This window comes from Colius striatus, chromosome 8 (genome assembly GCF_028858725.1).
Source record: "Colius striatus isolate bColStr4 chromosome 8, bColStr4.1.hap1, whole genome shotgun sequence".
Classification (NCBI taxonomy): domain Eukaryota; kingdom Metazoa; phylum Chordata; class Aves; order Coliiformes; family Coliidae; genus Colius; species Colius striatus.
In genome coordinates this window covers 26963633-26987114 of record NC_084766.1, presented here as the reverse complement: position 1 = coordinate 26987114, position 23482 = coordinate 26963633, and the positions used below count along the sequence as shown (strand labels likewise).

The 23482-nt window shown below is 40.8% G+C and overlaps 1 protein-coding gene across 1 annotated transcript in view; it reads right to left on the bottom strand.

The window, feature by feature from the left end:
- LOC133625939 (VPS10 domain-containing receptor SorCS3-like) overlaps nucleotides 1-23482 on the bottom strand; it is a 299862-nt gene that overhangs the window by 175353 nt on the left and 101027 nt on the right. The gene's annotated exons all lie outside the window — the stretch shown is intronic.

Sequence of the window (23482 nt, the reverse complement as noted above, 5' to 3'; positions counted from 1 at the left end):
CTCCAGCATTTCATTTCTTACAGAAAACAGCTTCTCCACCAACAGAAGTAATTAATCAGTGCAACAATTAAGTAAATAAATAGTAATGACATCCTCTGGACGTCAGGCCTTGACTACTTTTTGACTTATCCATAATCTTCAGGAAGTCTGCAGCGTACTAAGAAACTTCCAGTGATGTCTGAGTCCCCAAAAGCAGCCCCAAGTGCCCAGTCTGATCACCACTGCACTTCCTCAACAACAATGTCCCTTCCCTTTCATCACTCACCAGTCACCACTTCCAGATCTGAGCCACTGTCTCAACTGTGCCTATATCACACAGTGTCACAGAGGAAAGCACTATCAGTGGGCCAAAAATAGGTGATCCAGAGGAAAATGGCCCAGGCAACAATTCAGCACCATCCTCCCTTTGTTAATCTAAAATAAGCCTTCTAGTCAAGCTATGTGCAAGAGCCATGACTAGATCAGACTGAACAAACACAGGAGGACAAGCTGTGTCCCTGAGCCCAACAGCTGTCAACAAAACAGCATCACAGTTCTCTCATTCTTTCTAGACTCTCTTAAGTGACCTCAGCAATACAGTCTTGCCTTCTCTAGCCATGACCATCTTTACTCAGTCTATGCAAGCCTTTGGCCTCTCTCTGCAAAGATTGCCAATGCATGGCATGCCTTGGAGAACTTAAAAAACTCTTTTTGATCACTGCTGCTAATGGTGAAAATCACACTCATATTCCCAGCAAAAGAAAAAGCCAAACCAAACAAACAAAAAGAACAAACACCACAATGAAATACAAACCAAAAAAAACCACACCAAAGCCCCAAATAAATACATACACACATACACTTTCAAAATCTGACTTTGAAATGCTGCATGGTAATGTGACTATTTAAAGTCTCTACTCTCAGGGTTTCCTGACCTCATTTCTAACAGCGGACAGCTAAATCTATGTTCTCAAATACATATCCATCTTAACTCTCCTGAGGAGAAAACATGAATTCTTAATCTCCCTCTTCACTCCTTTCATAGGAATATTGTTGTTGCTGCTTTTGTATGAGCAACCATAATTATAAATTCCTTTCTGCAAATGGAATATCAATCCTTGTAGGAATAACCTTTCGTGGATGGCAAAGTTCACTAGCCAATTCTATTTCTCCTCCTGCCAGGAGCTAGATGCATCATGTCACTTCAAATTAAAACCACCTTAACACTCATCTGTAGTAACATGTTACAGCTGGCATGTTTTTAAGACTCTAAGTGGAACTAGGGATCTCAAACTAGCCACTTGGATCCAGGATCTATATGGTTTGACAAATAGTTCAGAGTACACCTGCCTTTGACTGAACACATTCTCTTTACTGGTAGTAGACAGGAGCACAGTGCATGGGGAATCAGTAAGTGGTGCGGGTACTCTGCAAGCAGTTCTTCTGTCTCCAGACAATTAAGGGGTTATTTTAGTATGCCAGATTGGTTTTTGTGCCTGAGTCAAGGATTTTATCAACTAATCTTTGAATTGATATTTCAGTCACTCCCAAGAGCTGTGTTTGTTATCCATGCTGTGTAAACACAATGCCCTTCTCTCTAGGGAATGACCTAGCAGAGGATGCTGTTTCCCCAAGTACAAGAACTTTTCACGTCTAGTGCCTTCATAAATGTTGCACGGGTTAGAGGCTTAGGAGTTAGGGAGAATGTAGGGTGCTCTGCTCCCCGTCCTTCCACACAGAGCTCAGAAGGATTGTGCTGAGTGGGGAAGGGTAAGCAGGTTACCAGACAGGCTTTCAAAGGAGACACCTCTGGGGATACACAGACACATTGGAGACAATGCACAGCAAAGGGCTACATCACTCTGAGTTTGAGGGGACCTATTAAAATATCAGGGCAATACAAAGAGCTGTCACACGTGGTTCTGCCAGTGCCATAAACCAGGCCATGACACCTCATATAGAGTTATCTGACTGGAAGCACTCACTAGGATCCTGAATTTATTTTGGTTTTGACTCCTCTGCTTCAGTTTTCCCATTCAAGAGAAAAGTGGAGATGAGCATGATGAAAATCTAATTCATCTTTGCAGAAGGCATCTTCTGAGGTTATTTGCATAAATAAAATAGCTGCTGTGACCAACAGGACCAAATAAGGATAGAGAAGGAATATAAACCTACAACTCAATTCCCTAGGTTACATTCACCTAGCTGAAGAATCACAACTTCCATTTCAAAAGAGTGAAGAGCCATTTGATCACCTGCTGTCCAAGACCACCAGGCCACTGGTCTGTAGCCACAAAGATGAGTGACAGTAGTTTCATCACTGTGGCCCTGAACACCAGAGGGACAGTCTTCCACCTTCACTGCAACTCCAAGGCCAGCAATAGCATGAGGGTCTGCACAAACTGCCTGCTGACAGCATTGCCTGGGCTGCCTCAGTGCACAGTGTATCAGTGTGCAGAACAAACAAGCCAGCAGCCTCATTTGTCATCATCTGTGCCCGCCAGCAACCATCCTCCACTTCTACCAACCATGTCAGCTCAGCAGCATCCTAACAAAGAAAAAGAGAAATCCTCCCCTTATACCTGCGACATGCTCACCTCACCTTCAATTCCCAAACACTGATAGAAAGGATTAAAGAGAGTGCTGCTTAAAATAAAATGGATATAGGATTCAAAACCAATTACCAAAGCATAATCTTGCTCAGATGGGCATGCTAAGAATAATTACTATCCATAAGATGAATGCTTGTTGGAGACACATTACAGAAGACTGCATAATTAAATATAGCAACCAATCCTCATTTATCTACCAAGCAATTCACATTTAAAAGCTCACCTGCATGCATTTGGGCAAAAGTCACTTGGGAGTTTTCAGAGCAGCTGAAAGTTTGGGGAAGAGCAAAAGCAGAAAAATAAATAATAGCAGGAAAAGTAATCAGCTTGTCACCAGGAAAAAGAAAAAAAAGTAGTGGACAGTAAAATTCTGCTCTGGGCATTATTTGCCCTTTAAAGTAATATCCTTATCTTTGATGTCAGCTTATACTTGGTCCAGACAAAAATTGTTTCTAGAAAGGAATTAACTGTTTCAGAAGCAACGGGGGGGTAGGGAGGGAAGAGAAGAGGGGCACTGTGCTAGGTATAGTTTTCTCAAGATGCTGGCTGCAGTGTCTGTGGACTGAAGGAAAACACCAAAGGCAATCACCAGTTCCCTCAAATCACACCAGTCTTCCCTTATGCACTCAGCCAAGAGACAATTCACACCAAGCACATGTGTGCCAGAATCGTGACCAAATCAAGGATACCTTTAGTCTTCTGCACTCAGTGTTACCCCGATTCATGATATCTACCCATGCTGTCAAAAAAGTGAACTACAATGCTGAGAAGGACCTCCAGCAGCAGAACCATGTGCAGAAACCTACCTTCTTAATGCCTGTGATCGCAGGCAATGACAGATAATCCTTTCAGACAAACTGTCAGACTCCAAAGATAAGAACAGCAACGGTTCTGTGTAAGCCTTACAACTATGTTGCAAACAGGCATTCCATCTCCAGCAGTCATCTTTGAGGTGTTTGAAAGATGTGAGTATGAACATTTGGTTGGGAGGTATTAACATTAATCAAATATTCCCATGCAAAAAAAACCCAAAACTGAGTCCCAGTGAGAACATCAGAATGGCAATGTTCATTTATTAACAGAGTTATATAAATTATATATAAATCAACAATTAGTAGCTGAACGGGACAAATATCTGTTTATTTTTATCCCATAACTAAAATATATATCTACTTTCTCTCCTAGTGAAAAAATTATGCTGTAACATTTGGAGACCAGATGTATTTTTGTGGATAATAGTCTCTGTGCAGAAAAACTAGATATTTCCATTCTTAAGGGAAAGATTTTCAAAGCCAGCTACCTAATACAGGTGTTCAACTAAAGGAAAGTTGATCTTCAGCTTAAATGTGCAGCTTTGACAATGTCAAACTAAACATCCTAAGTTTTCCTACATCTGTCTCCTGAAACATCTTTCTTCTTGAAATCCATTTTACCTTGTCCCTGAGAGATTAATTTTCTCAGCAGCACCTTCCCTCCAGCCCTCCAATCTTATTGCACAAACTGTTGCTTGTGACCCTTTCTCCCCAGCCAACCCCAAAACTCAAGCAATAAATACTGAATGTCAAATATGCTAAAAGCTTTCATTGTTGACAATCTGCTAAAGAATTAGAGGTTGTTGTTTGAAAACTGTCAGTCAGGGGAGTGAGACAGCGTTAAATTCTCACAGACATTAACTGAAAGAATAATGCTTTCATGCACACGACCTGCAGTTTGGAAGCAGAGGTGAAGTTTTGGGGGAGGCTTTGTAACAAATGCTTTCAATCACTCAGTGTTTAACTTTGTATTGAGAAATATACAAGTACAGATAAGCTTTGCCCTTAAGATATTTATGATGCTTATAGTAATAATGCAACACTTTCCACTTCCACAATAGTCTGAATGCAATGACTTACACATTCCTAAAGTGAGTGAACTTGACTATCTCTCTATCAATGAGAAAACCACAGAATTTCCAGATTTTCTCCTGAGCTTTGAACCCCACCTGAAGAGATTCCTCAGTCTGTATCAACTACAATAGTCATGTGATGAGGCATTCAGATCCCGTTTGTAGTGAACATGCTTCAACCTTGAATATCCAGTGGAAATAGATGGACATTGAAATGTAAAGTTTTCCACACTAAAGGTAAATCTTTAATTTGATGTAAAGCATCCATATCTCCCTCCTGGAGGATTCTGAAAGCACTTGTACTAGCTTCTGAGCTCCTGTACCCCACAGAGTTTGAGCTCTTGGTCCAACTGCAAGGCATAGAAAGATTCACATAGTCTTGAAGATCAAAACTTGGCTCATCTCTTATAAGAGACTGGTGCTAAGGGGAAAAAGCTTATTTGCAATATTTGTTTGCAATGGATAGAAAGAAAAACATCTGCACACTTCAGTAAATACTCCATTTGGCTCTCTTTCATACATGACCTCTAGCAAAATGACATCATGTGAAGAATATCACCTACATTCCATCTACAAAAAAGGTACTTGAAACCATCTCTACCCTGTTTATTGGTATTTCAGCAAAAACTAATCTAAAAACATTGAAAGCAAGCTTCATTTAATGAAAATCACCATCACCCTGACTGCTGTAAAACAAACAGCTTCTAAGTAGGAAAATATTAAAATACTGTATTCCTAAAATCCTTCTATACTGAGTGCTCAGAAAAACATACTTAGGCAAATAAATATCAGTCAGACCTCAGCTACACTGGACTGGGGATCTCTAATCAATCCAGCAGATTTATGCTCAATTCCCTGACCAAAAAGTCAGTTTTTAATCACACTGTGTACTGAGGAACAAGGATTTTGGCAAAATTCATGGAATAAAAACAATTAAGTATTCCAGAGTGGAGTGTATTCTTTGCAGGTAAGATTAAAATAATTAGGTATAGAATTTGGCAAAGAAAGGACTGAGGTGCTATATAGCAATCATCAGAATGTGAAAGGTCTAAAAGTTTGATCCAATTCCTGTTAGATTCAGCCAGGGAAAAGAAGCAACCCTACTTGCCCCTTCACAATGGATGCAAAAATTAGAACTAGAGAAAAGGATTTTTAAGCCAAAACCAAAAAAACCCCTGTAATTTGCAGAATCATCAAGATGTCTAGGTGGACAAAGAAATCGAAACCTCACTTTCCTGTCAGATAGTTTGGGCCAACTCTAGCATTTAAATCCATGGAACCAGCTCCCAGAGAAAGAGATGGAAGCCTCATTGCTTAAACACAACAAAACCTAATCGCTCATGTTAGACCTATGCAGCAAAAAGAGAGTACAAACGTGCAGGGAAGAGGCTATTCTCTGCAGAGTAATTTGTCAAACTGGCCTCTCATTTGGGCGCTCCTTTAGCATACAGTATCAGACACACTGGCCCCAGAGGCTGCTTACATCAGAGATCAGCTACAGACACCACAGCATCATTTCTGTTATTTCAGCAAAGCGAATGGAAGGAGGCACATCTCATAATTTGCTTCATAAAAAGACTCTGATGGAATAAAGTCATGTTTGCAAAATGTAAACAGATTTCATAGCACCAAGCCTTCATTTTTATCATATCAGATAGTCCTTTCTTTCTAAAATGAACTCTGAGGAAGGATAACTAAAAGTTGTTAAGGCTTGCTGCAGCTTTGAATTTATGATAGCAAATCATTTTTTCCCCTAAACTACTTGCAACAAATGTTGCCAGGCAGAAAAAGCCCATATAAACACTTGTAAATGCTCTACTGAGAGACAGAAAGGTGGAAGACAACTACTGCTGAAATGACTAGATGAGGTTTTAATTTTAAAACCCTATAAACAATATAACAAGTATTTAATGGTAGGGAAGCAAAGATAGCTTTTTCTCCTTAATGTATGAGGCTCTGCAACCCAATATAAATACAAATTGTGCCTTACTTTGTGCAGCATGCATCCTACTACTCCACCTGAAAATACATTAAAGAAGTAAATAATACAGTTGCAAAGCTAAAATGAAATCTCCTAGTCTAGGGAGAGAAATTAAAACATCTGTACAAAGCACAGAGAGTTATTTTCAAGTAACTAATAACAGGAAGAAACACAAGCCAGTTGTTCCAAAGTGCAGAGCCTTTGGGTTGTTTTTTTTTGTGCCAGATTGGTCAGACCAGCCAAGATGATGCCTTTGCAAAACATCATTTCAGTTCCTGCTGAAGAAAAGCTGTATGCTTTATCTGTACCCCCCATCTTATACCCACAGCAAATAAAATCCTCAAACACAAATATACTGTTCACTGTCTCCTATTTCAGTCAATAACTGAGGAACAAAGCCACAGAATTTGCACATTTTTGGTTTGTTCCCCTTGAGCCAACAGAAATTTTTGCAGGAGAAGCAATCAAAGAAGGAGCTGGAACACCTCATCCAATTTTCATGAGCCGTTAACCCTGCAGCTGCCCTTATCCCTGCCAAGGTTGACAGGATCTTCAGCTGCAGACACCCTCTTACTGCACCTCTGATGCAGCGTCTCGAGCAACTGCCATTCAATGTACTAAGCCATTTTCATCCTTAGCTGATAATGAGGACTTGGGGCCACTCAGCAGTTTGATAACAGCTCCTAGGTGATGTGAAGGGTGATGAAGGCTGCACCCAGTTTGCAGATGCACCCATGTAGTACAGAGGCCAGCAGGCACCACAGCAGTAACAACAAATGGATGTATCTATACTGATGGGTGCTGCTGATCCTTGGCTCCTTTGTTCGCCCTTGGGAGTGGTTGCAACTGAGGTACATGCAAAATGGAAGCTTAAGCCATTTTACAGCACCATGGAACTCAAGTAGAGATTCTCCTTTCCCTAAGGCACTAGCAAGCTCCATGCACTCTCAGAGAGCTTGAGTCTGTCTGCACCCATATAGGGTGACACCAGCCATGAAGCCTTTGACAGAGTTGAAAAGGAAGCAACACCTTCTCAATCCTCATTCTTAAGAAGGAAAACTCCCTGCTTTCAAACGTCTTTTAAAGACCAAAAAAACCTCTCAGAAAAGAACTGATCCACATTAATGAGACAGTGCTTTATTTCACCTCCCTGAATTTTATGCTGTCAGCTCTTTTTGTAAATAATTATAATGCCATCCAAAGGCAAGTGAGGAACAAGAGAGCTCCAAGGCTTGGTTTTCATCATGAAGGAAACATGGCTGCAATTTGACATTTCACAGGTGCTGAGGCTCTCAGTTATGTTGCAAACCAGCCTGTCTTTCAGTGTCACTGAATTTGGCCAACTCAGCCCAGAGTCCATTTGCTGCAGCATCAAAAATGAAATGCAGTTCTAGCAGCAATGCAAATCAGGTCACATCATTGAAAGACTGTAAGTATTAGTCAAGACTGTCTCCAGCCAACAAGCAATACTTCAGACTACACTGTGGTCTCAATGTAGAAATTATTGAGTAAGATCCTCTGGCCTCCACTACATGACTAGGTTACCATTATTTTTCTGCACATCAGAGGATGTGCAGAGCTGCACTTCTATGAAGAGCACCCTCTTCAGACGTCCCATGTCATGAACAGGAACATGAGAATTTTGAGGACATTAGATTTGGTGCTATGGGACAAGAATGATCCAAACAAGACCCACTAAAGCATGGAAAAACCTATTGCCTCAAGAAAAACTTCTGATGTTTAATCAGAGTGTGCTTGGAGAAGTAGCTGGTCTTTCCACCCAGTCCACAAAAGTACAAGAGCCCGAATCTCATAAACTGGTATTTGATGAGTATGAATACAAGGGTATTTTGTTCTGTTTTCTGTGTTGTGGTTTGTTTCTCTTTTAAACAGGAAGGGCTATTGTTCCAGTCAGACTCTATTAATGGCCAAGGTAAATTCTTCATCGTTGCTATTTTTTACAATCAAGATAGAATGTTTTCCCAGGAGTTTTGCTCTTGATCAAACAGGTATTAGTCTGAGGAATTAATCTCTGCTTCAATATGTGTGACAAGTGATTTTTTTTCTCCTTCTCTGTCTGGCACAGTGTCTGAGCATACCATGCTCCTCCTGCCTTTATAACCTAGGAATTGTTTTAATAGTTACACATCAATGAGTCAACAGTGACACAGTTATTTCACAGTTTATCCACATAGTTGTTTCTAGACATTTTTTAATTTTTATTTAGGTTTATACCATGAGTGTGACCTGGTATTTTTAGAAAGTCTCTGCTCCAAGACAGACACTAGTGTTAAAAGATTCCTCCTCTAAAGTTTATCTTACCATGATACTATCTCACTCACTTAAAGTAATAATTAATCACTTAATATTTTTACTCCATGGAGAAAGGTGACTACAAGAAACCAAAGCAAACCAGGTCATATGAGGACTCTCTATTTAGTATGATCTCTCTTACCGTAGCACCATGAGCTAAAGAAATCACTGCCGAGGCGTCCTTGCTTGCATTTAGCACTTTCCCTAGTATTATGTCTAACAATCTTCCATTGTCTAGTTTTAAAAACACAACAGCATTTTGGTTTAAACACTGATTTTGCCACAGCTTCATTCTTCTTTAAGAAAAAAAAGAAAAAGGCTAGATTCAAAGCTGCTCAAAATCATTCACATTTCAAACTCACCTTTTTACTCTTCCATTAGCCAGTGAGCCAGCACATTGTTTTCTTCAACATAGTTCCTCCGGTAGCACTTGCATGTTTCTAGCATCATCTATATATACTCAATCCATAGTACATATCTTGCAATCACAGAATCATGGAATCGTTTCAGCTGGAAGAGACCTAGTGGATCATTGAGCCCGGCCTTCGTCCTAGCCCTATCCACCACTAGACCATTTCCCTAAGTGCGACACCCAACCATCTCTTAAACCCCTCCAGGGATGGTGGCTCTTGCACCGGTTAAAATAATCATTGTACAATTACTAGCCATGCTCCAATTTTTCTTCTACCAAATTTCCTCTACCCTTCAGCGAAGCATTTGCAGCTCAAGTGAACCTTAGCCCTCTGCTTTGTATCATCAACAACAATGAATCACCGAGCAACATTCTTTGAGTATGTACACATAGCAATAACTTGCAATCCTTATCCTGTTATGTGGGCATAGTTTTACAAATAAATGTAATAGCACATAAGGAAATTTTAGGGGTCTGGATGGCTTATGCTTGCACTTACTTTCTACTACTTCTGTAACCAGGTTTATGGGAAAGTAGATTTTAAACAAAGCCCTTTGCATTGGGCTAATTTTTTTTTTTTTGCAAAAAGCTGGAGCCAGAGTTGATGTTCTGACATGTTTTTTCTGTGCCTACTCCCAAGATCCCTTGCAGATGTTTGCCAAAGAGAAAAAGCAGAAGTTCAGACATACAGAATGAAATCAATGTACTTCTGACTTCAGTCGTCCCTGAAGTGTCTTCTCAGATTTCTGTTGCACAGGAGCAAAAAGGTTTTTGGGAAGCATCCAGCCTGTAAGATTCTAACCAGATTTTTTTCTAGACCATTTGCCCACAATGAAAAGTTCCAGGGAATAAGCAGCAAGAGAGAGAAGAAGGTTAAAAAATGCACTAAAATAATCACAACAATCCATTTTTCCTCGTCCTAAACAGACTGAGGCCTTGGGCCAAATTCCAAAGGCAAGTCAAGCACAACTCATGTTTTTTCCTGGCGCTTTCACCTACACAAGTTTCTTTACTCTCACAGTGTCCTGAACTCCACTTACATTCCAACATATTATTGATGATGTTCCAGTTCTACCCTGGCATATGCAATTCCCTGTGAACTTTCATGCATTGCAGACTGTCTCTTCAGCAATCAAAAGACAGAATTATAGAGGTGAATCAACAAAAAGCAGAGACTAACGTGTCAGCCCTGATCACCTCCACTCCACACATTCATTTTCCATGCAGAAATATGGAATATCTCCTTCACACCCCAGGCTGTATCCACCATCCTTGCGTGGGCTGCACGTTACTGCACTCCCTTCTGACCAGGCACAAACAATTGATGGTTTTAGAAGGGATGCACGTGCTGCCCGTGCTCAAGTTGGGAAGAGCAAAACATTGGCTAGAAAACCACAGCTATTCTGTGCAGAAGTCAGGCCTCCTCCTTTCATACTCTCAGCCAGCAAGAGTGATGGCTCCACACATCTGAGTTTTTGAGAGAGCAGAAAGCAACCATGACATTTACATTCATGAGATTAAGATCATTCTATGCAACAATTCTAAAGGGAAATCCCATACTTCCCCCACCTTCTTTGCAGCTTCCCCACTTCAAGAACTGTCAATCACATGCCGAAAAATGCAAGGAAAAAATCTGCCTCACACTCCATCTATCCTTGGGAAAACTTTTAAGTCATCATGTTATCTGAAATTCATTGAAGCCATTAAAGCTATTTTTCCACAAAGTCAGCTCTCTCCCTGAATGCCCCCACTGTTTGAAATGGTAAGGACAGATGGTGGTAGGACATATTTACACCTCTGTTTGAAGGTGAGTTTATATTATTTGATTTCTGATTGAACACAACACTGGTCCCTCAAACCACATGCTTTCAGCAGCCTGACCACTGTGGTGTTATCAAATTCCCTCCCTCCACTCACAAAGGCACCTTATGCTAACTTTAGAGCAGCACTTTCCAAGATCAATGATAATTGACTGATTAAGTATGCCTAATGCTGCCAGAATGTGAGCTGATTGTGTAATGGTGCTAATTAGTAACTGCCAGAGCTCATTCCAATTATTAACCTTTATGAATGTCATTTTTAAAGATAAGAGTTTGCAACACAGCCTACTGCAGCATTTGTAATGGTTTTTGTCACACAGGATGAAAGGGAACAGAGTGACCACTGAAGCTGAGATAAAGGTAGCAGAAGAAAGAACCCTAAGAACAAAGGATTTTACCTTTGGTTCCTTCAAGTGAAACAAAGACTTTAACATTAGAAAGGTGAAGCACCTGTGCTGAAGAATTAAAGAACTCGCTTTTCCACAAGACCTGAGCTATGTAGCAGTGTCACTGCCAGGCATCTCTCAAAAGCCCATAGCAGTACAAGTACTAAACCAATTGCCTGATTTGGAGGTGGGCATGTTTGCAAAGTGCCACGTCCAGTGATGCTCTGAAAGCCACACGAAGTGTGCTGTTACAGTGCTGTTGCATACCAAGGAAAAGCACTATTCCCATAGCAGTCACAATTGTTATTCTTCTGATGTATTATGCAATAGAGGACATTTTGTGAAGAAACACAGTCATCAGGTTCCATGCACTCTGCTTGGATGATATATAGATGAATAACTAAGCTAGACCCCAGCCTAATTAACTTCACCCTCATCTGTCCCCCAAACAAGCCATATGCCCTGTCACTATAAAAAAGGAGCCCTTCCAAAGAGGAAATAGCCACTTCTTATGTAGCTTCCACCACACAACACTGCCATGTCCTGTTACATAGCCAAACTTGTGCTCATCACCATTAAAATACCACAGGACAAGCTGCAAATTTTTCAGGTGCTGTGACTAACACACCTCAGCCCCTCCAATGAGGCAGCATTGGTGCAAACCACCTTACGAGTCCTCAGAGGCACAAAGTCCACCACAGTCTCCCCTGACAAGTACTTTTCCACAAGGCATGGAAAACAAAAGCTTGTCTTGCTTTGTTTTCCATGCCTTGTACAAAACAGTAAATGCACACTTGTGGGCACAAAGCTAAATGTGTTGTGTTAACTGTATTCCTCATAGATATCCCTTTTACCTTTATTGGTTACAGATAATAGAATCAATGGGATTTTAATCTTCCATGGGACATTTATTCTCTACTCTGCTAGAGGCACACTGAATGATGTCCCATGGTCCACTGCTTACTCTTTAGCTTTAACTGCTTCATGGCAATATAACATTATATCTGAAACCTTACACTTTAACAGATTGTTTTACTGCCTTGGTTTTCCTCAGCCACACTTACAGCTGCAAGTAACTTGAAAAAGGACAAACCCTCCCACACACTGGCTTTACAGAGCCCCAAGTCTGAGGCACCTCAAGGTCAAAAGCTTACCTTTTATCCCTGAAACAATTACACAAGACCCACAGATGCATTATAGTGTTCTTAAGTCCTTAGAGAACTCATACATCCCTTGGTGATGATGGAAGTTGTATGATTCTCCTGTTCCCACATCAGGCCTTGGGTTCTATTCCCTGTGTGTGGACTACTCTTTCCTACACTGTTCCTGACTTCTGCTCTGAATTTGCTCTTTTCCCTCCAGGACCAAAGCAATAACCAGGCTTCCTTCTTACAGCAAATCACTATCTCAATTTCTAACATTTCAGAGAAAGAAATGCAAGAAGACTGCTGCTAGCTGTATTTCCCTTTCCATTACTCCTTGTGAGCTGGAGAATCCCATAGGGCCTGAACTCAAGTTCCAGTGATAGGCTGCTCTTCCCTTCTGCGTACCTCTCCCCCAGTGGCTTTTGAACCTCCCAGAGCTTGTACAAACAGCTTTCCTGTCCCACTCCCCTGCACAGCACAGTGTATGAACTCAGACTCCACGGTATGTGAGTCCATGCCAAGGCCCTGGGCTGTGAAGGTGCACAGTTGATCTGCAAACCATTCATCCCAGCTAAATATGCTATGAAGCCTCACACTCCTAGCAGTAGCTACAGGTAGCTGGAGACAGTTACATCCTAAATGCACCAGAAGTTACTCAGGAAAATTCACAGCGTGCCTCTCACCCCTAGGTAAAACTACTACTTGACTTTGGGAAGCTTGGCAGTAGATGGTTGCAGTAATGCTTGTAGTAACAGTTCAGTCATCTTCCTGTAACCAGTCTTCTATTATCATCTTCACAGATCCTATGGAATAGACTACGAGATCCATAAAAGAAAATGTAACAGTCCTGTTACAGATACCGTAAATATTCTTCAATTTATCATGGGGTAATATCCCTAAACTATTCCAATACAGCATCACATTTGCATGGTAGAGGTTGGAAGGGACCTCTAGAGATCACCCAGCCCAACCCCCTCCTAAAGCATGTTTCCCTCAACCAGATCACATAGTAACATGTCCAGGAGGGTTTGGAAACCTCCAGAGAAGCAGATTCCACACCCTCCCTGGGCAGCCTGTGCCAGGGCTCCTTCACCTCAACAGGAAAGTTTTCCCTCGTGTTCAAGTGGATCTTCCTGCATTCCAGCTTGTGCACATTACCCCTTGTCCTGTCACAGAGCACTACAGAAAAAAGACTGGCCCCATCCTCTCGACATCTGCCCTTTAGTTATTTATAAGCACTAAGGTCACCTCTCAATCTTATACAGGCTAAAGAGCCCCAGGTCTCACAGCTTTTCCTAGTAAGAGAGATGTTCCAGTCCCCTCACCATTTTGGTAGCCCTCCACTAGACTCTCTCCAGAAAATCCCCGTTTCTCTTGAAGTAGGAAGCCCAGAACTGGACATGGTACCACAGATGTGGCCTTACCAAGGCACAGTAGAGGGTTAGATCCATGTACAACTGGATATGAGTGATTACTAATATTTTACAGAGGCAGTTCTCAAAAGTAATTGGTCTTCAAAGTCCCAGAAACAAACCCTAATGATCTACTTACAGAATGGCCTCGCTAACTTTTTACAGTTTTAATTCAGAGGCAGAAATCCTACATGTAAAAATACACTAGCTTCCCATGATCTAGTAGTTTACAGGAGGTTTCACTTTCACTTGCTCAGTCATATACTGTAAAAGAACAGGCTGACAGATTTTACAGATGAAGAATATGTGGTAAGTAACTAAATCAAAGGCTACCTTCCAGGCTAGGGGAATGTAGCCCTTTGTAATTATTTGGAGAAGTGGCCAATTCATAGTGGGCTCTCACTAACTTCATTACAAGCCTAATGAATGTATCACAGAGATAATGAGAGAGACAGACCAAACAGGAAGAAAGATGGAAGGATTTCTCGCACATTTTTAACAACATTTCTCCATCCTTCAGATTATTTATAGTGACTATAAAATGGCAGTGCATCTGGGAAAAAAAAAATCACACACCACAACATAATAAAACACCAATATAAACAGACACAACCCATGTTAAAGTACTAAATTCTACCAGCCACTGTACAAGCATCAAAGATTTATATGACTTGGTCATAAGCCTAATTGGAAAGAAAAAATGAGGGAGGAAGAATAGAAAGGAAAAGAACAGCTCACTCCAAGAAAAACAAATCATGTAAGTTGATGTAGAGCCTAGGTTCAGTGTGGACAGGGGAACTGCATCCCACAGCAAAGCATGAGGTTGCATCCAACACAGAAACTCTTCCATGCCAGAACCTGCCAGCTCCTGATGCAGTCCTGACTGCGTGGAGAGTAAGCAGCAGTGCCTATCTTGAACTGATCAGAGGCCAGGAGACTTCTGAGATAAAGTCCTTGCATGAAATATAATCCTTGACAGATTTGGGGTGGGGGGGTTGCTTCTAGGAACTCATCTAGACTCCACATGATCTCATTTGAACTTTACCTACTGTAACATGCAAGGAGATTCACAAACTAACTATATGTTTTCCTAAACCCCAGATTATTCTACTTGTTCTGAACCTTTGCCCAGTTCTCCTTTGTTCTTCACACAATGCTTGAGACTGGAAGATACCTCTGGAGCTCATCTGGGTCCAATCCCCTGCTCAAGCAGGGCCACTTAGAGCTAGCTTCCCAGGACCAGTCCAGATGGCTTTTCAATATGTCCAAGCATGGAGACTTCACAACCTCCATAGGAAACCTGTGCCAGTTCTCAGTCACCCACACAGTAAAAAAAGATTCCTGATATCCAGAGGGAACCTCCTGAGTTTGTTTGTGCCCATTCATTGTCTTGTGTTGTCACAGGCACCTCTGAAAAAAGCCTGGTTCCATCATCTTCACAACCTTCCTTCAGGTATTTGCAGGCATTGATGAAATCATAGAATCATAGAATGGTAGGGGTTGGAAGGGACCTTTAGAGATCATCTAGTCCAACCCCCCTGCAGAAGCAGAATCACCTAGATCAGGTCGCGTAGGAACATGTCCGGGTGGGTCTTGAAGACCTCCAAAGAAGCCTCATTTCCAGGCTAAACAGTCCCAGAACTCTCAGTCTTTCCTCATATGAGACACACTCCACCCACATGCTGTAGCAAAGACCCTATCCATACCACATAAATTTGTAAGATTTTTACCATATTCTTTTCTGGGCATGTCTTTTCAGGCTTTCCAAGTCCTACTAGATCAGATCTAGTATAGAAGGTCTTACGTAACTTATTATGAAAGCTCTATTTTGCAATTATCTATTTGCATATTTATAAGTGAATTTAAAATGTGGGTTTCATTAATATTGGCATACATCCATGTTGAATGCATCCGTTACTAATCTGTGCCAAAGAAATGTCTCTGCACAGTAAAGAGCAATCAGAAAAAGACATTAGTAAGGCCAAAACAAATTCATCTTTAAGTGTGGCTTCTTGCAAAAAGTTTTGCAGTCGGCATCCAAATCTAATTAGAATGTAAGATGAGATAACTCAACAACAGGAGCAGCTCTCTAATGAGAGCAATGGAATTGCTGCTCCAAATGATAAAGAAGAGATGGAATAGCCAATGCCTGTTAACAGATGCAGCTCTGCTGATGCAGCAACAGTCACAACACCCACAGGATCTGCAACAGCAGGTTCTTGGCTACAAACTCCCTCCTGAATGCTACCTTGCTACTTTTCTAAAGAAGTACACAAAGTACTACAAACATACTTTAGCTGCCATCCCTGACAAGATGACTTCACAGAGACTGTGATGCTTCCAAAACACATTCACTTTTGACAAAGCTTCCTCTGACCTGCTCCACCAAAGCCCAAGGACTAAAGGCCTGGGAGCGTGAACTAAGCTCCAAATTCATTTCTGATGAGGTAGGATTTCTCTCTTGTTTAGGAGCTCATAATCAAAGAAATTTAAAAGGACATACAAACTATAATTAATATAGCATAAATAAGCTGCAAAAGTTAACCTCTCTTTTTTTTGCCCCTCAACAAAGATCATTCGTTCACACTGAGATCTTCATGACTGTGTCAACACTAGAAACATCCTTTGGCATTAAATTTCCTAAATTTCCTATTCCATTATCTAGTTTTCTAGAATACAAAGATTAGAGATCTGGACAGGTTTAAGTTTCCATTGTCAGCATGATCAAACCCAGCAGTGTGCCTGAAAGGACTAGACAGAAAATGAGATTATGTCAAAGCTAGTCCATCCTTTGTGGAATTTTGTTGTGGGTTTTTTATTTGTTTGCTTTGTCATTGGGGTTTTTTTTAACTACAGCTTCAAAGTATACCTTTAGTTCAATAAAACAGCTTTAGTAAGAATGTGACAGAATCCGAGACAGCCACCAATTGGGCAATCAATGGAGAACCTACCTGTGGTGCAGAAGATGCAAATCCTGTGGTTGACTAAGACAGCCACAGTAGGTCAGATCAAAAACTTGTATTACCTCCTAATCTGCCACAGAGTGTTCTGTGAAAAGTATAAGGATGAGATAAAAGACAGCATGATGCCCATGGCCTCTGGCCCAGCTCTTTTGACTTAGATATGTCCAAATCCCAAACTTGCTATAATGCCATGGCATGTTATGTCCTTCCAGTGCAATCCCAGCTATTCTGTCAGAACACCTAAAGCATGAATAGCTCATTGCTGAACAGAGGATAATAAAAAATGGATGACGTTTCTGCAACACTGATCCAAAAGCTGTAGACCTGTCTGTTCCTCAAATGTCATATCATAAAGTAATTAATGTAAGCCACAGGCTACTGCCACACTATCACGTTTAACAGCCACCAGCGGAAATATTCTCCATTAATTCACCGAATCCCCTTTTGAAATCCATTTATGCTTCTATTATTTCTGCCTCACAACACCCTGTAGCAATGAGTTACACAATGTAATTACTTGCAGAATAAAAAAGTATTTCCCTTTATACTTATTCAGAGCAAGGGCTTGAACTTGGATCTTCCACACTTAAGATAAGTATCAGTCTCTCCCTGGAGAGATTCTCGGACTCTCCTGTTGCAGCTCTTTTGCTGAGTATAAATAATTCAACAGTTATGTGGGAGAGAAGAAAGACAGCTGGGGCTCTTACCTGTAACATGGAAAGTAAAAACAAAACACAGTTTGGTTTTGCCCTGGAATTCCACCCTTAACCTAAGAACTTTCCCTCAAAAAGTTTGGAATTTGTTTAATTGCCTTTTCTTCCTGCCTCCCTGTTTCCAGCCAGAAAACAAGATGTATCAAAAAATTCCCAGGTCTACTTATTAAAAGGAACATCCCAATAACCCAGTAATCTATGAGATCAAAACCGATGTACAATCACAGCACCTTTCTAGACCTATTTCATGAATACACTCTTCACACAAACAGCATCCATCACTAGTGACCAGTCCAGTCCTCCCACAGCCACATGTTTGAAAGCCAACAACTTCAGCAAAATAGCCCCACTTTCAAGCTGAAGAAGATCTCTCAATGAAGCATGGAGTCTGAACATGTAGCACATGTTGAACAGTGAATTACATGCACACATAATTGTGAACTTCTGTGCCACCACCATGCAACACTCTCACCAAATCAAGATTCTGGGGCAGAATGTAGGCAAAGCCAAGACTTATCTCTGTCTTCAGAGAATCACAGATATGAATAGAGCAGTCTGAATACGGGTATGCTTTTAATTAAAAATCTAGCTAAAACACCATTACAAGATGCAGTTCTGTTTTTATTAATTCTCTCCAATTCAGCAGGAATTCCACCAAGGAATAGTGATGAGCAGATGCAGGGGCAAGCACATTAATAAATCATAAGTGTCACTAAAATTTGTAAACTAATATCTTCTGGGAAGTCTTGGCAATTAGTCTCAGAGCTTTCTTGGCAAACAAAAAATTAATAAATCCAAAAGGTCCCCTGTCTGAAGATATCCCCACCCGCACAGAAAGGTCATTGATGGAGCAATTAAGAGACAATAAATGGACCAGACAGAAGGTTGGTTTGCCAAAGACAAATGAGCTCTATGAAACAAGATGACTAAGGCATCTTAATAAGGAAAGGTGGGCCTTTGATCTACACACCATCCTAAGACACATGCAAAGGCTTCTAGACCCATATTTTCTGGGCTTTTACTTCTCACATGATTTGCAATTGCCCCCCTTGATCCCCACCATCTCTGAGGCAACATTAACATGACCACTTGTTAAAGCTGGAACTGTCACGAAGCAGGTGTGCAAAATTTACTATTCCCTTGTGGAAAAATCCCGTGTGATATAATAGGACTAGGGAAGCAACGGCAAGGAGATGATTTAAACTTCTCTCCAGAAGAATGAAATACTTGAAGAATGAAATGAAATGAAGAATTAAAAAATGAGGTCTTCTTTTTTCATTAGTGTTACCAACTGTACCTAACTCTAAATCAGCTCTGAATTTAAGTATATTTTAATAACTGGTTGCCAGAACAAACATTTTGAACAATTTTAAGTTGCATTATCTATTTGTTGTGATGGCAGCATCCCCTTCCATTTTGAACTTCAAATAATGTACGTCCTGCACACCACTTGGGACAGTCTGGGACAATCAAGGAGGGCTAAACCTATAGTTCATTCTGTTTCACTCCTTGAATTTTCTTTCTTTTCCTTTTTTTCTTTTCTATTTTTTTTTAATCCCCACGGATCTTCACATTCAGCCAAGCAAATCCAAACAATTTCTTTTGTACATTTCCAGAAGCCCACAATAAAAGTCATTTAGGTCTTTGGAAAGCCACAACTGGAAGGATAATGAATCACCTCAAACCAGAAAAGTATTCTGAATCAGGTCATAATTAATTACTTCAAATGGCTCCATTTATACAGTGGATTAAGGTGGACAACTGACATCTGATAACCAGCAACTTTTGAAGTTTTTGTTACAGATACCTCCCCTAAACTAGCACACACAAAAAAGCTAAGCCACCTCCTTATTGTTCTAAATAGTTAGGAAAAGCACACAGAAAAGCCATTTTCTGTATAGCATTTTGTGAACAACTAGCATCCCTACAGCTAACTTTTATCCATTAATTTCTCTCCTTACTGATACTTAAAAACTGTTTTCACCTTATTAAGCCTTCTTTCTTGCTCCTGCTTAATAACTAGGACTTACTCTCCAATGCATGTTGCAATATGCGCACAGCTGGACAAACACAGATGTCAGGTGCCTCTGCCAAACATAATATGTCAGTCTGAACAGGAGAACAAGACTTGTTTCTCCAAAAGAAGTGGGAATTTAGCCATGAGAGCAAAGAAGAAATTTTCACTTGACTCAAGAATGCTGCATTTTCTAGTCTTCACAGTTAGTTACTACCTAGCTCTTTGGGCCAAGGAGCTTCTCTTCTCTTGCCATGGTCTTCATTTGTCAGCAGCTAGCTCAGGATGCAGTTCAGGAAAGACTGACAGGGCTGAAGCCGTTTAGCCTGGGAGGGCAGACCTTATCAATTCTTAGAAATACCTAAAGGATATGTGTTGAGAGGATGGGATGAGTTTTTTCTGTAGTGCCCTGTGACAGGACAAAGGGTAATAGACACAAGCTGTAACATGGGAAGTTCCACCTAAACATGGGGAAAATCTTCTTTGCAGTTGAGGTGAGGGAGCCCTGGCACAGGCAGGGGTTACACTAGATGAATTCTAGAGGTCCCTTCCGACCCCTACCATTCTGTGAAGAATACCAGAGGTTAAGGACTGAATTATTCTGGGATGCTGCCAAAGGCCTGCACTAAGCACAACTCAGGGTGCTGGGAATCCTGGGAAAAATTCTCATCCCACACTGTAGTCATCTGGTGCAGTTCCCTGGTCCTTAATTCTTTGGCAAACATAATCTGCACCTAGCAGTTCTCAACCACAAAGATTCCGGAAGGCAGTTCCCATAGCCTGAAAAAAACTGCCCACCATCAGGCTAGGTTATTTATATACTCTAATAAACAGCAACAGTGGAGATGCCAAGCTTCTGGGTATCCTGGTTTTAAAATCCAAGAGAGGTTAGGGATGTGCTTGCACACTCAGTTGGCTCCTTCCTTGCATTCCCTGACAGCTGATTGCAGATATAGGAAACCACTCTCCTCATTAGTACAGGATTTATGCACTTTACAGTGTTGATAAAAAAATGCCAAATAAGATGCAAAAATGAGAAGCATTACTACTTTCTCACATCTTAAGATGCTTTTTGTCAGTATAAAAGTGAAAAAGAATAAATATAATCAAATTTGACAATACCGCAGCAAGACGTCAGCTAGTCATGGTGCCTGTCTGGAAACTGCATTTTAATATGGCAGATTCCAGAAAAACTACAATGCTCCACTGCAAGATATGTCAAGCCTGACCAGTACTGAACAAGATCTTGTGGCACAAACCAGAAGTTGCCCTTCTCAGCACCATAGTCCAAATGACGTATTGCCACTGGGACAGGAACATCCTCTAAGGAAGCTCTGGCTATACCATGACCTATTTTGGGTTTAGCTTGTTTTGCAGAGGATGATATGGAAATTTGAGTCAGGCTTATTGCATCCCTGTCTTCTTACTCACCAGTCTTCAAGACTGCTACATTTGGAACAAGGAGACTAAGCCCCAGTTCCCAAAGGGGAGATATGGCATTTCACACCTACAGAGGAGCTCTGTCTGAAACCATCTCTATGTGCAATACACAAACCTAGAGCACAGGAATCAAGGTGAGCTGTGAAACTCTGCAAAGGCAACAATTTCTACAGGAACACCGAAACATGTTGATGGTCTTTGGAGACTATAGAAGGCTTAAGAGGCAAGGACATTGGAGGAAACAGCATAAAGACCTTTAGTAATTAAAAAAGAACTGAATTAAAGAGCAATGCAAGATATAAGACAGCTTGCAACCAAGCTGAGAGGTTATATTCCTCTAATCTCCAAGCTAGGAGCTGCAGCTGCTGTGTTGTGCAGCTGTGTCTATTAAAAAGGTAAGCGTAGACAGTTTTAACTCACACCAAGTCTAAGACAACAGACGGACTTCTCTGAGAACAGCAGCTACAAGAATAAAAACGATGCTTGGGGACTTCTGATTGCTGACATGGAAACATAATTCATTGTTTAAAAAACAAGAAGGAATATACGTAAAAGTTCCTTCATCAGCATTTTTACCTCCTAAGCAGAATGAGTCAGTCATGGGTTTGAGTATGGGTTGATGCATGAGGTGGCATCATCTACCATCAGATAATTTAGGTGAGACCAAAGCCAGAGGACAGAAACTCCAGGGGACTTACCAAATGTGGGTAAATGGTAGCAAGGACTCAGAGCTGACACATGCAAGTGCCTGAACTGTGAAAGAAAATCTGAACTGCTCCCCACTGCCTAATTAGCTGATGTGTTGCAGTCATGGCTATCACATTGATCATAAATACCACCCTGCCAACTTGAGCTTCTCCTCTGTGCTGGACCTCTTTGTCTTCATCTGAGATTGAAAGCTCCCTTGGGATGGAGGCTGCCTTTTTAGCTACTGCAATCCAAATAAAAATAACTGTTCCTGGATACTAAAAAAGGCAACAGTGGAAAAACTTTTGTTCCACTTAATTTAGCAGAAATAACTGCTCAAACCCACATTGGCTGAAACACTTGAAACCATTTTAAATATTACAATAGCAGCTTTAAACACTTATCCAGAATGACACATTCACACAACCCTATCTCAATACTGTACAGTTCAAATAGGAGATAGGATTAGCAACAAGCAAGGAAATGTTCACAAGCCTCTTCCTTTGCTTGTATAATGTGTGAAATCTAAAAGGTCCACAGAATAAGAAATGGAGCTTGATAGATTCATCCTGTTTGTTCATACTCACAAAACAAGAAGGAAACAACAGGACAACAAGATTAACTAATGAAAGGACTCAATACCTATCACACAACCTACAGAACTCCCCATATATCTGAACACAACATACCTCTGAAATCAAAACTCATTTATCAAAATAACAATTTCTGTGATCAGATCTGAAAGTGTTACAAGCCCCAAAATTTCAACAAATAAGACATTAATGAGACTTTCTCTCCCCTTCCTAGTAAAAACAAAACAAAACCCAACCCTTCAACTCTGAGTTGTGAACAATGCCTTTTAGACACCACATTTTACATATATAACCCTCTCATTCTCCTCTGTTCAATAGATGTCTTCTTGGACTACAACTCCTGTGAAGCAGCCTGGCCCCTACTCTTTACAGACAAGAGTTTATGTTTCATGACAGATCACTCCTATGTGCTTACAGTTCATCATGGGCAATGAAGTTTAACACAGGGATCCTGACCTACAGGAGGTTTGGGAAATAGAGGTACCAAACAGCAAATCAAAACCATGTAAGTTTGCAGATTAAGAGGGAGAACTGTTTTCTTTTCATTGATGAAAAAGTGTAGTTAAAATTGAAATATTTCTACAGAAAGCCTATGTCCAACTCTTAATCCAATTGTTACTTAAAGCAGGCAATATGTAGCAGGATTCTCAACTACCTGAGATTCTCAACTACTTGGGTATTTTGCTAGGCAATGAGAACTAATGAAAGGTTTGCATGCCTGAAAAGCTGAAGTAATTTTTACAGCTACATTTGCTGATCTGTGAAAAGCCCTCACACTGTCACAAGTACAACTGCAGTAAGGTAGCTTCCTCTCATAGGAGGAAAACAATCAAGTCTACTCAATGCAGCGAGAAAAACAAAAACCCAAACCACAACTGACAGGTATCTCTTGCGACCAAGAAAACATGTGGCATTCACAAAGGGGAAGGGTGTGGCTTTTCTTTGAAGTTGGCTGCTTGAAGGCTGGCTGCTTCAGCAGTATTTGAGGCGTTTTCTGTGATTTTGGGGCCTGAGAAGCAGGGATTTGCTTATTCGAGCAATGTCTGTGTTCCTGCATTCAAATGCTGACTAGCATTTCCTCTGTCTAAACTCATATCAGCCTGATATAGGAGCAGCTTCCAACGTAA